Source organism: Nilaparvata lugens, chromosome 1, assembly GCF_014356525.2.
Source record: "Nilaparvata lugens isolate BPH chromosome 1, ASM1435652v1, whole genome shotgun sequence".
NCBI classification, from domain to species: Eukaryota; Metazoa; Arthropoda; class Insecta; order Hemiptera; family Delphacidae; genus Nilaparvata; species Nilaparvata lugens.
The window spans coordinates 100,496,051-100,514,062 of record NC_052504.1 but is presented as its reverse complement, the minus strand read 5'-3'; positions in this window follow the sequence as shown (position 1 = coordinate 100,514,062).

Genomic DNA, 18,012 nt, shown 5'->3' with positions numbered 1-18,012 from the left:
AGTAGAAAAAGATAGGAGAAGGAGAAGAATAATAGGGAGAGAAAAAGTACGTTTGGAGAGAGAAATAGATGTAAGTGACTGGGGGAAAAAATATCCCTAGGAGAATAATATACTACAGCAGGGTGAGTGGACTGTTTCAATCCATATCATTCTCACACACACTCACTGTCTCTCTTTCTCTCTTTCTCTTGTGCGCAATCTTGTTTGTCGTTTGTGGGTCTGCTTGTTTGCTTACAGACGGTTTAATGAGGCTAGAAGTGGACTCAAACTGGACAGCCCAGTTGGTTTTTGCAAGAAACAGACTGATTTGAATCACAAGTCAACCAACTTCAGACCAGCACTTTGTTTTGTTCACGTTATAATGACCGTGGAGAAAGACGAGAGAACAGCGCCGCCGATTCTCTGCCTTGTTACTGCCTTCTATAGACGGTAGCTGATACAGGTTTATTGATATACTAACTGTTCATTCTCGTTGAAGATGATTTGTATTAAATTTCACAGGTTGAGACAATCTACTTTTCAATGATCAAAAAATGATAATTAATAATCGAGATTGTACGTTTATGATTATTGAGATCCCGCTGAAAAGCAGATAGCGCTTTCCTTCTCTTACGCCGCAACGTTGCCTGATTGCATTTTACAATTGCAAACTGTTGATTCTATTAAATCATCCACTATGAGGAGAAGGCAGACCTCGTGAGTTTCCAGCGTTGTTGTTCCGTCAACAGCTGGCTGAGATCTTTGAGTAGTAGTAGACTTGAGATGCGCGTGAACACTAGCGTCAGGTGATAAATTTTCATATAGGCAAGGGAAATTTGTGAGTGCGCCACACCAGATTTTTATTCATATAGATCATTGAGAATATATTTTTGGAAGAATAAAATAATAAACAACTGATCATTTAAACAGTAGATATTACAACAGATATATTGATATCAGCCATTTTCTGTGGAAGGCAATGGCAAGGCAAAGAATCAGCAAGTCTGTTCTCCTATATTTCTCCACTGCCATTACAACGTGGACATCAATATAACTTTTATAGCATGGAAATCAATGTTTTTTGTTCAGCCTTGAGTTGTCAATGTTATCTTTAAACATCTCAAAACACAAAAGTAGCTCTGGTGACCTGATTCCTAGTCAAATTCACTTTAAACAGTCAGAATTTCATGAGAGGCAGTGCAAAGGCAAAAAATTGGCAACGGTGTTCTCCTATATTTCTTTACTGCCATCAAAACGTGGTCGTAAGGAAGGGATCGGGTGTGAAGTATAATAGATAGTGAAGGGACCAGTCCACTCCAATCGATAAGTGGCCGTGTCTACACATGATGCTCTTCCTCCTTTCATCAATTAACTTTGTTCCTTCTCATTCCCCCTCTCCTTCTTCTTGTCCTTCTCCTCCTCCGACTCCTCCAACTCTTCCTCCTCCTCCTTCCGCTCCTTCCATCTCGCACTTCTTTTCGATCTCCTCCTCCTCTTCACCCGCTCTGTTCCTCCTTCCATCAATCAACTTTGTTCCTTATCCTTGTCCTTCTACTCCTCCTACTCCTACTCCTGCACATCCTTCTCTTATTTTTCTCCTTTTCCTACTCCATCTTCTCCCCCTCCTACTCATTCTCCTCCTCCTCCTCCTTCTCCCCCTCCTCATCCTTCTCCTTCACCTTATACTTCTACTTCTTCTTCTAGGCTTCTCCTCTTCCTCTTCCTCCTCCTTCTTCCTCTTCCCAATCGTCTTCTTCTCCTCCATCTACTTCCTCTTCTCATTCTTCTTCTCCTCCCCCTTCTACTTGCACTTCTTATTCTTCATCTTCTCCTTCTTTTTCTTCCTCTTCCTCTTCTTCTTCTTGTCCTTCTCATTCTCTATCCACTAGTTTTTCTTGTTCCTCTTCACCTTCTTCTTCTCATTTTTTCCTTCTACTTCTTCTTGTTCTTTTTTTTTCCTTCTTCTCGCTTCTCCTCGATTCTCCTTCTCCTCCAATTTCTTCTTCTTCTCCTTCTTCTTCTCATGTTTTCTTCTTCCTCTCCTCCTCCTCCAGCTCCTCCTCCAGCTCCTCCTCTTCCTTCTCCTTCTTCTCCACCCTCTTCTTCATCCTCCTCTTCTCCTTCTTCTTCTCATGTCTCCTTCTTCCTCCTCTTCTACTTATTCTTCTTCCTCTTCTTCTTCTTCTTCTTCTTCTTCTTCTCATTCTCTTTCTTCTACTTCTCCTTGTTCTTCTTCTCCTTCTTCTTCTCATTCTCTTATTCCTACTTCTTCTTCTTTTTCATTTCTCCTGTCTTCTTCTTCTCCTTCCTCTCCTTCGTCTCCTTCGTCTTCTTATTCTCCTACTCAACCTCCTCTTTCATCTACTCCTCCCTCTACGCTACTTCTTTCTCTTTCCCGCCTCCTCTCCACCCACTCTGTTCATCAATCAACCTCGTTCTTTCTCCATCTTCACCGCTCCCTTCACCCCCTCTCACTCATATTCCCACCCGTTCACCAGCAAGCCTCGACCAATCCAAACCCACCCTTCAGCTCGATAATACAGCTCCGTCTTTGTTCAATTATTTACTGGACTAAAAGGCCAATCAATTTCATCTTTTGCTCTTGTTTTTCCCGCGTTTTTCTCCGCTTTTCCGTTCCTATTTGTGGATTTTCCAACAAGAAAACAATCCGCCTCCAATCTTGTCACAGATCGACCGATTATAGAGATGGGACTTCGAAAGTTGCGTCTCTTTTGATAAACGTCTGTCGATTTTTCGAATCGGCATTCGACGATTTCTTATGTGAGTGATGAGCCCTGGACTCTTAGCATTGGTAAAATAGGAAGCATTTGTAAGAAAAAGTTATGAACCCTGGACTGTTAGCATTGGAGAAATGGGGAGCATTTATGAGATATGCTGACGAATATTGAAGTAAATTCAATGTTTTCAAGTTTTGAAAACTTTGAAGTTGACAGTTTGGTGCAATATTTTTATACTTTTCAAGTTTTAATCCAATTGAATTCTAAATTTTGGTTTGTATATTTCTGGACTCGGAATTTGATTGAAAGTGAAGCAACATAAAATACCTTTTAGACATTGGCTTACTACCTACTATCAAAATTCGGAAAGGGAACCGTTTTGGACTAGGCCTGTTGGTCTTTTTCTATCCATGTATCAGATTTGTGCATTGGTTAATGTAAATAAATGGATAAATTTTATCATAATGAGGTCCATGTTATAATGGCAGTATATTAGCTATGGTATTGCTATCCTTGCCTATCATTCAACAAAGTGGATAGCGCTATCTTTTTCTCCCTTTGCTCTGTTGCCAGATTGTTTTTTAACAATGGAAAAAATAATTAATTAACAAAATATTTCATCTTGATTATGAGGATTCATTATAAAATCATTGAAAAATATGATATCTTACTTGAGGAGATATGATCCATCAAATATAAATGGAAAACTCAAATTGGTCAGTACATTTTTTTGTCATTTTTTCGGAAAATATATCAATCTTTTATCATTCATTATCAACTCTGCCTTCTAGATCATTTATTTATTTATTGCAGAACAAAAAAAAGAAGACTACAGGCATTAAGCCCGAAACAGTCTTTACTACCATTTACAATCGAATAAAGTAAGTTACTAAGAGAAATAAAAATGGGAGATAGAGTACATGCAATTCACAAATACATAAGAAAGTTTATAAGTATGAGGAAAGCATGAGTAATTGAAAGTAATCTAAGCATAACCAATAAAAACTAATCTAACTTATCTGAACTTATCTAAAACTTATCTAATAAGTTATAAAAAGAATAGGCCTACAATTGAGCATAGAAACAGGTTAAGGGAAAACATGTGCCACTGTGCGAAGTAAATTGATGGAAGCAGGGAATAAAGTTGAGGGATTTAAACTGTAGGCTTAATCAACTCTTTAAAACTAATAAGAATCACGGACATCATAAATAATAACCACAATATCAACTTTTCAACTTCACAAAAAATTCATAGTAAATTCACTATAACAAATTCATAATAACAAAAAATAAAATATACAAGATATCAGTTGAGGTAGATCTCACTAAGGTGAAAAAAAACATGAGGGTGAAAAAATTGCACGTGACTTCCACCGCTCTCATCTCCCTCTGACGTTTTCACTCTGTCTTTCTTCATCTCATACACTCTCTCACACACTCTTCGTCTCTCTCCACAATCACACTCTCTCTCAGCATTCCTCTTACACATCTCTGTCTATCTCTCTCATCAACACAGTCCTTCTCACTCCCTATCGCACTCTCTCGCTCTCTCTCTCTGCCTGTCTCTCTCACTCACCCTTTGTCCATCTCTCTCTAGACTCATCCCGTGTTATAATAGAGGGTTAGAGTCAGCTATTTTTGGACGAACATTGATTGCCTCTTCACAGGGGAGCTCTGTTGTTACAAAACAAGGAAAACTCCAACAATTTCCACCATTCAGGCCTACAGTGCACAGAGTATATTATATACAAATAACAGAGTAAAACTCCAACAATTTCTACCATTTCTATACCTATTCAAGCCTTCAGTACACAGAGTATATTTCACATATACTAGAGTATATCTGTATAGAGTATGTACACAGAGCATATAATACAACAGAGTATATCTCTGTAGAAAGGATTCTGGCATCGCTTTTCAAAATATTATATTTCTACCATTTCTATACCTATATAGGCATACAGTGCACAGAGTATATCTGTATAGAGTATGTAACAGAGCATCATTATACAGAAGAGTATATCTATATAGGTGGGAGTTTTGGCATCACTTTTCAAAATATAATTTACAGACTGTCAGTTGTTAATTGGTTCACCAGAACTGGACGGAATATCCCAATTATTATCTGAAACAATGCCTGTTTTCGACTCTGGAAATAATTGATACCTGGAATAGATCTTTCGAAAATATCGTTACATGTTATCTGAATACCTATAGTGAGGTCCACGTTATTATGGCAACAACGTTGCCGATCCTCTGTCTTGTCAATACCTTTAATAGACGGTAGCTGATACAGGTTTATTGATGTAATATCCTATTATATTGAGCGATCGATCTCTGTATATTTATATCTGGTCATTTTTCTATCTGGTTATTTTTATATCTGATTATTCATGTTCAACGAATCTTGGAAACGGCTCTAACGATTTTCACGAAATTTCAAACATAGTGGGTTTATGATATGAAAATTCGATTGCACTAGATATCATACTTGGGTAAACTCGCTGAACGACATTAAAGGGATAATTCATCTTTTGTGTAGTTGAGAAGTTGATATTGTGGTAATTATTCATATTGAATGAAAAAGACTAAGAAATTGTCAAAAACTACAGATTTATTGATACTTAGAATAGAATAGAAAAATCTTTATCCATCAGACATGTACAAATACATATTGTCACGTGGTACTTTAGTACCATCAAACATCTTGAAATGAACCAATGAATTTTAATAGAATTATAAAATGGAAAGAAGGTTAGACCTAGTCAAAGGATCAATCAACTTAAATCGAATATTATTAGCGATTAGGAGTAATAGTATTATCAAAAACGATAAGAAAACATGTATAATTGTGATTCAACAACTATGAGAATCCATTGGCAAGATTAAAAAAATATAAAGCGGCTTACTTATTATTGGCGGATTATAAAAAATAAAAGTTTGCATGAACGTTGAGGTTAGAATTATTTGTTTACATTTTTGAAAAGAATCAGTCGATCTTGAATAAATCGATAATTATTGGAATCAATGCCGAGCGAATCAGCTCGATCAACCAGTATAATAGGTTGAATTATATAAAATTTACTCACAAAGGATATATTATGTATACTAAAGGAGGTTGATGTGTAGAAATACGGACAACTATTTTTATTGTATAAATATTTATTATAATCTAAGAAGCACAAAAATCCAGAGTATACAAAACTCATATAAAAAACTAAATGTATAGGCTATTGTTTATTAACATCGTATATCGAGATTTATTTATGAAATTAATTCAAGATAAACACTCCATATATTCATATAAAAAGTTTTCATTTAAATTTTTTCTATTATAAAGTTGAAGAAGCCCTGATTCTGAGGCGACCAATTGTATTGAATCTATTAAATTGAAGACCAATCAGAAAGAAGCTTACAAAATTGTTCTAGGAAGAGATAAATTTTTCTGAAAACCTCCTTCTTCTGGCTTAAGATCTTGACCTGAGAGGATGCATATGGAGTTTAGGGTTCTTTCTTCCTTTTAAATTTTAAAATTATCAAGCCAACCCTTTTTTAAATGTGAAATATTTGTATTAAATGTTAAATTATCTGTGAACTCAGTGTTGTTGAAGAGTTCGTAATTTATAATCAATTCCCATAAGTATATCTTTAATTCGGAAAGAAATCTATAAGAATCTGGACCACGCGCTAGCCCAGCAGAGACGAAAGAGACCTGCCTAATTAATTATTGGAAATAATTAATTCAATCCACGAGACCGTCAAGAACTTCATGAATGTGAGTGATGAGTCAAACGAGCTCGTTTTAGGTTTTCTACGTATAGTGGGGAAATTAATTAAAAGCGCTATTCAAATTAACTTAAATTAAAGGAAAAGTCACAACGTGTTGAGTGATATCACATAGTTCATAAGAACATTTTACAAATTTATTTGATATATGTAGGAAGCTTACTTCCATGCACGGCCCGAACTCATATAAATCCCTGAGATCTCATGTTTGAATAATAATTGGTTAATTATTAATTTTGTTAATAGAACAAAGTATATCATATCAAACCTATAGACCAAACAGGTTTTTATTTGTAGAATCTTGAATTGACTGGAAGTCTAAGCATCAGTATTAAATATAATGTGTTTATGAATTTGAAACTCACTATTGTGAAAGCTATTAAATCCTGTGATAATTGTTCAGATTTTAGAACGAATTTATTTAAGAAAATTATAGATATAAGAAAATTTTATATATATTGAAAAATTATAGATATCGAATATTTTATATACACTGTTTCATAGGAATATATTTTGTGTTTTATGTCAGCATACAAACCACAGAAATTTATTTTATCCTAATTCATCTCGTGATATACAGTTTGAGCTGTTTTAGTACCAATAAATATTCAGCAGCACATACAATTATTAAGTAATATTGATCTTATTAAGAGCACTCAGTATTTATCATCCTTTGATGATAATCATATTAGTTTGCCAGAAAGAGTATATTGATAATTATATTAATAAGGTTCCAGTTATATCATATAAGGATCCAGAGAGCTTCAAGAACTGGCGTTGTAAGTTCTAAGGAATTTTGGAAGGATAAATTGGTGAATACCTGTATTCATGACGAGCGTTTTAAGAATCAACTAGAAACAACTATAGTTGGTCCTTATCATTCTCTAGTGGTACATGCTTACTGACAATCAGTCATCAGATATTCTTTTAATTTCCTCACTGGTATTCTTCAAGAACTTCATAGAAGCAGCGGTAAGAACTATTAATCACAGGTCATTGAACCTTATGGTGACTAATTGTATTTGGAAATTTCATGTATCTACCACTGAGGTTTGAACCCAGTAATTTTGCGAGCCGGACGGCCTTAATTTTTTGTGAATTTATTCGCAAAAGAGGGAATTCAACAACTGCTCTTATAAATATCAAGAACATCGTATCATCTGTAAGGGATTTGCAATTTACCACCTTACACAGTTATAGCTTCATAACGTGGGGCTCTATCATAAGAGATAACCCTCCAAAGAGCACAACTTCACACAATATGTCACCCAACCAGTGGGGCAAAGGTTTACGCCCTTACAATATGAATAGCGTCAGTTTGAAATTACATATAAGTCTTAACTTACTATAGTTGGTACACGAATAAAATTCAAGATAAATCAATGATTGTTATGACTAGAAAGTTTAAAACTTAGAAAGACCGGTTTCGGTTATTACACCATTGTCAATCTCTGATAAACTAGAACTAAATACAAGAGCAGCAGAATTTATACTAGTGGGCGAGTACAGCTATTGGTCAAGGGCATGAACGCCTGCCATTGGCCCAGCTAGACAGTCTCCTCCCACTCAACGGTGTGACAAAAATGGCGGCTTGAGCAAAAGACTCGCCATGATAACAAAATTCACTTGTATTTAGCTGCTCTTGTATTTAGTTTTATCAGAGATTGACAATGGTGTGATAACCGAAACCGGTCTTTCTAAGTATCAATAAATCTGTGGTTTTTTGACAATTTCTTAGTCTTTTTCATTTAACAGGATAATTCATCCTTGGCTGAAACAGCTGTGGATGGTAAAAAAGCGAGTGAGTATGTGGAGAATCAAAATATAGCATCCCCAAAATTCATTAGGTGACATAAATAGCCAGCTGTGAAATATAAACACGATCATTTTAGAGAATTGTGTTTTGTTTATCAATAAATAAAAATAACGAGCGAAGCTCGGTGCCCCGATATTTATTTAACTGTTCATTCTCGTTTGAAATAATCAATCATATTTTATTAAGCAAAAAAAATTTTCAAAATTTTCATAATAGAGATGAAATATTTTGTTAATCAATCAATCCTACATTGTTAAAAGACGATCTGGAAAAGGAGCAGAGCGAGAGAGAGATAGTGCTATCCGCTTTGTTGAATGATAGACAAGGATAGCAATACCATTGCTTATCAAACACTGCTATTATAACGTGAACCTCACTATATAAATAAACGTAATATGTACTGTTGTAGATTGAATTCGCTACAGATTTTGTAAACCTGTATACATGGATCATGTATAGACGTAGATTTTGTATACCTGTATACATGGAACATGTAAAGACGTGAACATGGCATAATAGAATTTGTTCCAGACATTGAGAGCAGAGGAGAATTTGTAATAAAATAAAGAAAAAGATCACCTTATAGGAAAAGGAAATAGGAAAATTATGTTTGGCCCATCATCACGTCTGAATTACTGGACTGATTAACTTAAAATTTTGCATGAAGATTCTTCATCTACAGTGGATGGATGAAGGCCTATTTCCAATTCTCCAAAATTCCAGAAGGTCAATTTCTCAGTTTGTCAAGTTTTCAATTAATCCCTTGCAGAGTAAAGGCTACCTGCTAGTATCAAATATAATGTTATGTTTCCTATCATATATTTTGCATATACATTCTTGATTCTCCGAGATGGTTATATAGCAAATCCTTCATAATTTGAGTAGGTCAAGATCCCAATTAGACCATTGGAAAGCATGAAAATATATCTATAGTTTTATGGGAATTTGGGGTGAATAAGTGCTGCAGAAAATTCTTCGCAGAATAAAGAAATAAACAGAAAAAATAGCAAGACAAGACCGTAGTGACATTCACTGTGAAAATTCTGCGTTGGAGGAAGAAGAAGAAGAAGAAGAAGATGAAGAAGAAGAAGGAGGAAGGAGAAGAAGAGGAAGAAGAAAGAGGAGGTAGAAGAAGAAGGAGGAGGGAAAAGGAGAGGAAGAAGAAAGAGGAGATAGAGGAAGAAGCAGGATGAGGTGGAGAAGAAGAAAAAAAGGAAGAAGAAAAAGAAGAGGGAGAAGAACAACAAGGAAAAATAATACGAAGAAATTCTAGAAGATTGATTCGGTCGATATATTCTGTTTAGGGAAAAAGGTCACGTGTGTGACCGAGTGGAGTGAGCATGCAAGTGAGAAAAGTCTAAAGTGAGATTGATTGAAAAAGGAGAAGAATAAGAATAGGAAGAAGGAAAAGAAGAAGACATCCAATGAGGAAGACATTTGGAAGAAGGATAGAAATTTGGAGATATGGAAGAAAAAATGGGAATGGTTGGTGAGAAATGATGTTTACAAAGAAGGGAGGAGGATGAGAAACAGGAGAAAAAAATAAGGAGGAAAACGAGAAGGAGAAGAAATTGGATAAGAGAGACGGATGAAAGAAAGCTGGTAATCTGCAGTTACGGGAGAAAAATTCGTTTTTTCTAGGAAGGGTGTTGAAAAAAAGGAGAAGGAGAAGTAGGAGAAGAAAAAGAAAGAGAAGTAGAAGAAGAGGAAGAGGATGATGTAGGGGAAGAAAAAGATGCTGAAGGAGAAGAAGAATTAAGAGAATGAGAGGATGAAAGAGAAGATAAAGAAGAAGAAGACTAATGTGTGTTTAACAAAAAACTATGTAAGAGCGAAAAGAAAAAGAAAAATACATCCATAACATCTTGGAATCAGAGGGAAAGGGTGTGAATAAGGGTAAGAAGCTGGAAGAAGAAAGAAAAGAGAAGAAATAGGGTGAGGGACTAGAAAAGGGATAGAGAGAGTAGATTGCATGGGAATGAGTTGAAAAGGGATAGCAATAGTATAGCATGAAAGGCGAGGTATACAAATAGGCAGACATAAATGTGAGTGGAAGAAGCCGAAAAATAATGTGCACTCATTTTTAAGGCTTCCAGATGAAGGAGAAAAAGACGTGGTAATCCTTCTTCTTCTTCTCCTTCTCTTTCTCCTTCATCTCTGATACTTATACATTTTTTCTTTTCCATTTTCCATATACGTACTGCTTCTCTCTTCTTCAATTTCTCTGTATTCTCTGCTTTCAAATTGATCACATTACTTCTCAATCATATCCACCTTCTCCAACAACAAATAATCATCTCCACAACTATCCACTTTCTCTCTCTCTCTCCTCCTCCTACTCCTTCTTCTCCTTCTCCTCCTCCTATTCTCCCTCTTCCTTTGGTAGAGAGTTAGTGGGAAGGATATTTTGAATATTCTTTCCAAAGAATGGACATTGATATGCCAATGCCTTTTGTAGAGAGTTAGTGGAAGGATATTTTGAATATTCTTTCCAAAGAATGGTCATTGATATGCTCAAAGCTCCGCCAATTTATGTAGATGCATAACACTATTATCTATTACTAATTGGTTTTTTCATATCATATGCAGTTCAACAATCATTTTATTAGTCTATATATGTAAATTTCTCTATAATTTGCTGTATTGAAAGCTACTAAGTGTAAAAGCTAGTATATATTGTAATCTACATGAATGAAGTACTCAATCAATCAATCAATCTTCTCACTCATTTGAAGGCGATTATTCATTTCAAGGAAACGCAAGAAAAACGCTTAAAAGCCGCTGATGTATGGCGTAGCCAAGGCGTTATTCAAAACCCTTCAATACATCATTTTTATACCCCAGCTGAACTTTTGTAACAAATTCGAACATTTTTCGACAATTATTTTCATTGGATAGCTGACAAACGTTCATAGAAACGCTGGGAAACGTGGGTTTTAGGCGTATCATTTAATTTTTCTTTTTAAATCTGTTCTTAGTATGCCTCTTGATGGCCCAAGAGTTGAATATACATTACAAATTCAAACGTCCAGTAGATTCTTGTAAATTCTGTTGATTATGAATGAATCAGTGTCATTTTGCTATCATTATCATCTTTATCATAAAAAATGGGACAACTGGCTTATAAACGTACAGGAAACGGAATTTTGTTTGACGCATCACCAAGTCTCAACTACTCAACTAAGAACAGATTTAAAAAGAAAATTAAAAGATGAATTGAAATCTACGTTTTTAGGCGTTTCTATTAACTTTTGTCAGCTATCCAATAACAAATAGGCGGAAAATGTCCGAATTTGTTACACAAGTTCACCTGAGGTAAAAAACTGATTAACTTGAAACTTTGCATATGGATTCTTAATTTACCGTGGATGATTATAGGCCTATTTTTAATTCTTCAAGATTCCATTTCATCAAGTTTCAGTTTGTCAAGTTTCTAATTAGTTTCTTGCGGAGCACAGGTTACCTGCTAGTATCATTGAAATTGAAATTGAAATTATCTTCCTTGTTCTTCTTAGAAAGTAAAAACAATACAGAAAATACATATATACAAAACTTGAAGAAGGTTCTTGTAGCCTGTGTGCGAGGAACGAGAAATAGTATATTTCGCACCTAGAGCAGAAAATGAGATTTTTCCGGCTCGAAATCGGTTTTCAAGATCGAGGCCCTAGGCCGAGGACTAGAAAAGATTGAGAGCCGGACTAGTTATTTGTGCAACTAGTGCGCAAAGTGACAGTTTGCTGCACCGAAAGAAGAGTTTACGTCCAAGCCAAAGGCGAGGGCGGAATGGTTTCTTGAGTGCAGCAGAGGAACTTTGCGCACGTATTTCACATAAGTTTTTCCTACAGTTACCATTGAATATGAGAAGTGATTGATTAAATGACTATGGGTAAAATGATGGCTGAAATCCATCTAATGTTTGTCTGTATAAATTAATAACAACTTTAATTTATTTTAAACTTGATAATCCTAATGAAAATTAATAATCGATAATTCATTCAAATTGAAAATTAAATTAATCCAATTAATTTGAAAATTTGAATAAATCTTAATTTCTAAAATGTGACCGGCTGCTGTGCAACCGGGCCTTAGTATTAAGAGTAGGCAAAGTAATACTTTGCGCACTAGAGCTGAAAAGTGATTCTTTGCGTTCTGTCATCAGTGCAGCAATCGTCACTTTTCAATGTAACTGTGGGAAATAGTTATTTGTGCAACTAGTGCGCAAAGTGACAGTTTGCTGCACCGAAAGAAACGTTTATGCACAAGCCATAGGCGAGTGCGGAATGATGGTTTCTTGAGTGCAGCAAACGAACTTTGCGCACGTATTTCACATTAAATTTTTCCTACAGTTACCATTGAATATGAAAAGTGAGTAATTATGGGTAAAATTCCCTGAAATCCATCAAATGTTTTTCTGTGTAATTTTATTATTAATAAAAACCTTAATTTATTTAAAATTGAATAATAATAATTGAATTATAATGATTATTAATTCAATTGAAAATTTATCTGACTGTTTGAAGGGGGTTCATCTTATGTAAGCATTGAAATGACTATAATCAAGGCACATAATGGCAAGGCAACGCTGTTCTCCACTGCCATTATAACGTGGGCCTCACTATGAGTCTCACAAACTTTAATTTGATTTTGCTGCATTGGTCCATATAACCTACTAACTATTTTGCGTTGTCATGCTGCAATCTGGAGTACGCAAAGTACTCACTTTGCGCACTAGTGCGGAAAAAGTGATTCTTTGCGGCCTGCAATCAGTGCAAAATGGTCTCTTTTCAGGGTATCTTGAACTCTTTCCCACTGTCGGTCTTTGTTTAGAGTGGGTTTCGAACTCCCTCACTCTATACGGTATTTTGCCCGGCGCCAATCAATTACTATGAATTGATAAAATTAAACTATAAAATGAATTGATTTGAATCGATAAAATTAATTACTTTACTGTAACTTCACTCACTGTGTGGATACTTATATTTCACTCACTGAACTAATAATAGTATTGAAGAAAAAGATAAAGATAGATAGATCAGGGTCGTGTTTAAGGGAATGTACGAAGTGAAAGGCAAAACAAAGGTTAATTATGAATTTATTATTGAACTTTAAATTTATATGAATTTATAAAAAAATGATCAAAAATATAGTAATGATTAGATATAAATACAGATGATTAAGTCTTTGAAAGTACAACAGTTCAAGTTTAATTTTAAACAACAAAATTTAACAAACAGTTCTTATTACTTTTATCAGGTTACTTGAACAATAAGATATAAAATCAAAGTATTGAACAACTCTAGTAAAAAATATGATTATAGTCAAAAATAAGAGAATTGATAAATTTTAAAGAATGAATATGATTAGGGGAGCCTTGCTTTAAAAAAAACTATTATTTGTGCTTAGAAGAAAATTTCAACTGTAAGCTTCAAAAAGTTAATTAAAACTGTATCTACAGATTTATATTTAGAAGAGCTAAATAATTAAATTGCTGTTTACTTTGATGCTATGTAATTTGATATACTTATTTGGGCTTTTTAGGGTGGGGTGGTGTGGATTTTAAATGAGAAAAATTGAAAATTCTAAATACAATCTTTACCTGGCTCAGTCAATTCCCTATAGGATAATTGAAGTCTGAGACCAAAAACTCACTCCTACACTGAACACTGTCCAAAATCCAAGAGACTCACAGCAACAAACAGCAACTAACTGCCACTAACTGCCACTCAAAGCCACTAACTTGCAAGGCATGGTCTGCCTGCATATATACTAGCACCACGATTTTCCACCCCTCATCACCCTTCGCCCTCTAGCTCCACCTACCCTCAAACTCATCAGCTAATATTCTGTTTACAAATTGAATTCAAATATCAATTTGAATTCACTATAATGTTTATTATGTTATATCATTTTAAAATATGGCTCCCCTTCAATATTAAAACAAATGATATCATATATTTTATCAATATTTAAACTCTAAAGTTTGGATACTGACATTGAATGCATTGATTTGATTAATACAGTAATCAATCTTATAAATCTAATATTGAAAATACTTCAATAATAAATACATGAAATGAACAAAATACAAAGTCATACAGTACATCATTACAATCGAGTTGAATAAATCAAATTAATAAGATACCCATTAATTACTACTTAATTAATTAAGCAGGTTTCTCATACTCATTGTCAACATGTTTCAATCAAATATACCAAATTTATTCTATTTACAAATTTATCCTTAGCCTATGAATTCAGATTCAATAACTTAATTAGCTTATAATAATTATTAAATTATAATTATTGTACAACATATATTTGTTGAATACTATATACATGTAGCCTAATCTACTTCATGACCTAATTATAAATACATTTACTCATATATCATGTTTATCGTTTTATGTGATCACCATTCAAATAACTGATCATCAAGTAATTGCTTCAATAATATCCATGTGCTGACCACGTGGTAAAATTGTAGCATATACTAACCACGTGGTTACATTGTAACTACCTATCTATATTTACTTCTCTCCTAACTATATATCTATATCGCTATTCACAATCTTCATTCACCTGCCATCAACATATGCTATAGATATATACAAGGGTGACACAAAGCACAGTGGGCCATGTGGTTTCTATTGTAAACGTGTCTGTGACTGACGTTAGGAATGTGTTAGCAAATTTCTAGGAAAGAATGATTTTGTCTCAAACTATTTTCAAAAGAATAATGCCCCAGCGTCTGTCTAGGTAAGCTATTCAAATGCATTCTCAATAGTTTCGAGAAACGGTTCTTTTTATTATTCTAGCTCTTCGAGCATTCATATTCTTAAATACAATATGTTCAGAGCACGTGTTGCAACAATAACATATAACTACAATTTTTAAATTTTAGGAGAGCACATGGTCGCCATTTGTGGCTCAATCTGTAGGAAAAACATTTTTGCCCGTGGTGCGAACGCTTTTTTTCGCCACACTCAAAAATAAACAATATAGCCCATATATGAGAATAGTTGTTTACTAAGCACTTCCGAAAGCAGAAGTGGAAGGTGATAGCTCTAGCAAATCTGAGGTAATCTGAATATCAGGAAATTGTCCAAGTATTTTTATTTTTTTTTCTGATCTGTCTAAATAACCTAGAAGATGATGTTAAATTATGTGGGAGGTTGAGTTTATACTTTTTCATTGTTTCAAATGACATAAGATGATATTATTATAAATGTTTTAATTATTGAATAATGAACACAAATAATGGAAAGTTTTTTGATAAGCTGCTTTTTGATCACCTTTCTTAGTTCCATGTTATGTTTCCACATCATGTTTCTTAGTTATGTTCCTCATATTTCCTATAGTGAGGTCCACGTTATAAAGGTAGTGTTTGATTAACATTGGTGTTGCTATCCTTGTCTATTATTTGAAAAAGGAGATAGCGCTATCCTTTTCTAGCTCCTCAACTTTAGCTATTTTTATTATTTTGCTCTCTGGTGGAACTTGTTAGCAATTCAACAACATTTTTTCCGTCGTTTGACATTCAACAGAAAACAGAAAACTGCTGCGTCATCGAAAAACGCTGCTATTGATGAATTATGACTGCTGCCGCTTTTCGAATGCCAATTTGATTATCCCCATTGTTGCCGTCTGCCAACTTCAATAGGGAACAGAATGTGCATTGTCAGCAAAAAGCGGAGACTTCAAAGGCGGTGGTATTAACTCTTATTTATCGATTCAACGTAGCGTTTATTCCGGGTTTTTTCGCTGTTTTTTCTGCAGGTCTGTGTATCGAAAAAACAAGACAATATCGCCGGATACAAACTGATGTAATTGTATTAACATCATTCTGTTGTTTTTCAACTCTCATGTCTCTTTCGCGCTCACGCTCACACCTTCTCTCTCTCTCTCTGACTCTCTCAATCAGAATTATCGTTGAATAACTAGCATTATCGTGATTGAATGTAAATTATTGTATAAGCCAGAAAATATTGTAACCTAAATAAATAAAGAAATCTAATCTAATCTCTCTCTACCTTTCATGATTCATCATTGTTTTTTCTCTCTCTCTCTCTCTTCCTCTCAGTTCTATAGTGAGGTCCACGTTATTTCAGTGTTTGATTGGCAATGGTATTGCTATCCTTGTCTATCATTCAACAAAGCGGATAGCGCTATCTCTTTCTCGCTTTGCTCTGTTCCCAGATCGTCTTTTAACAATGTAGAATTGATAAATAATTAACAAAATATTAGATCGTGATTATAAAAATTCGTCGTAAGATTATTGAAAAATATAATTCCTTGCTTGATGAAATATAATTGATTATTTTGAACGAGAATGAACAGTTAATATTACTTCAATAAACCTGTATCAGCTACAGTCTATAGAAGGCATTGACAAGACAAAGGATCGGCAACGTTGTCTGCTATATTTCTTCAGTGCCATCATAACGAGGAGCTCACTATGATATGAATTTTCTCTCACTATTCTACTTTCTCTGTTTAACCCTCCCAAAACTCTAATCTCTAATTTCTCCCACTCCTATTTGTTTGCTTTACGCTGGTTTCAATAACCTCTCTTGTTTTCCGATATTTCTCACTCTCTCCCTCTTCCCTGGTTTCCTCCATCTTCTAATATTCTCCTCTCAGTTTTGGATTATGTTTATCAATTCCCATTATTCCTCTCTTCTTAACCGAGGATTTTCAGGGGGTTATTCTCAATTCTTCAATATTTTAGTAGGTCAAGCTTTCATATTGTCAAGTTTTTAATTCAACAATTTCGGAGCACTGGTTTCCTGCTAGTTAATTCAAATGAATTTGTGAGATACAAGGAACGTTGATGATGGAAATTGATATCTTAACCAGACAATGAAATCACCCCATTAAGAACCTGATAAAAACGAAGAAAGTACTGTTTTCAACTTTATTCCAGTATCATTTCGACAAAATGTGATCCTTAGTAACGCAGAGAAACGAGAAAGATATCTCTTACTCCAATTTTCAAAATTGTATGGCGTAGCATCGTTACGCCATTTTGGACAGAAACAATTTGGAGGTAAGAAGAGATAGCTTCGGATAAGAACATAGATGACATGAGATAGAGAGAGAGAGAAAGAGAGAGAAAGAGAGAGAAAGAGAGTGAGGGATCGAGAGTGGAAGAGAGTGAGAGAGAGAGAGAGAAAGACAGAGAGTTGGAGAGTCAGAGAGTGTGAGAGAGAGTGAGAAAGATTTTTATCTTATTTCCATTGCCAGGTCTGAAGAGAGAGAGAGTGTCAGTGACAGTGACGGAGTGAGAGGGTGAAAGAGAGAGAAGGAGTGAGGAAGAGCTCAGTATGGATTGAGACGCATGGATAAAGGATGAGACGAAAAATAAACAGAAGATTAGGCTGGGATACAGAGTGTAATCCCCTTAAGGTAGAAATCCTAATATTTTCCGCCTTAAGATGTCTATTTTCACATTCTCCCTTACGATCTTTTCTTCGTTTATGTTCCTTTTCTTTCCAATACTCTATCTGTCTCTGTATCTATATTTCATCATTATCTTCTTCTTCAATCTCTTCTTCTCCCTCTTCTTCTTCTTCTTCTACTTTTTCTTCTTCTTCTACTTTTTCTTCTTCTTCTTCTTCTTCTTCTTCTTCTTCAATCTCTTCTTGTTTTCCCCCATCATTTCATCCCTCTTCTTCATTTCATCTCCCTCTAAAA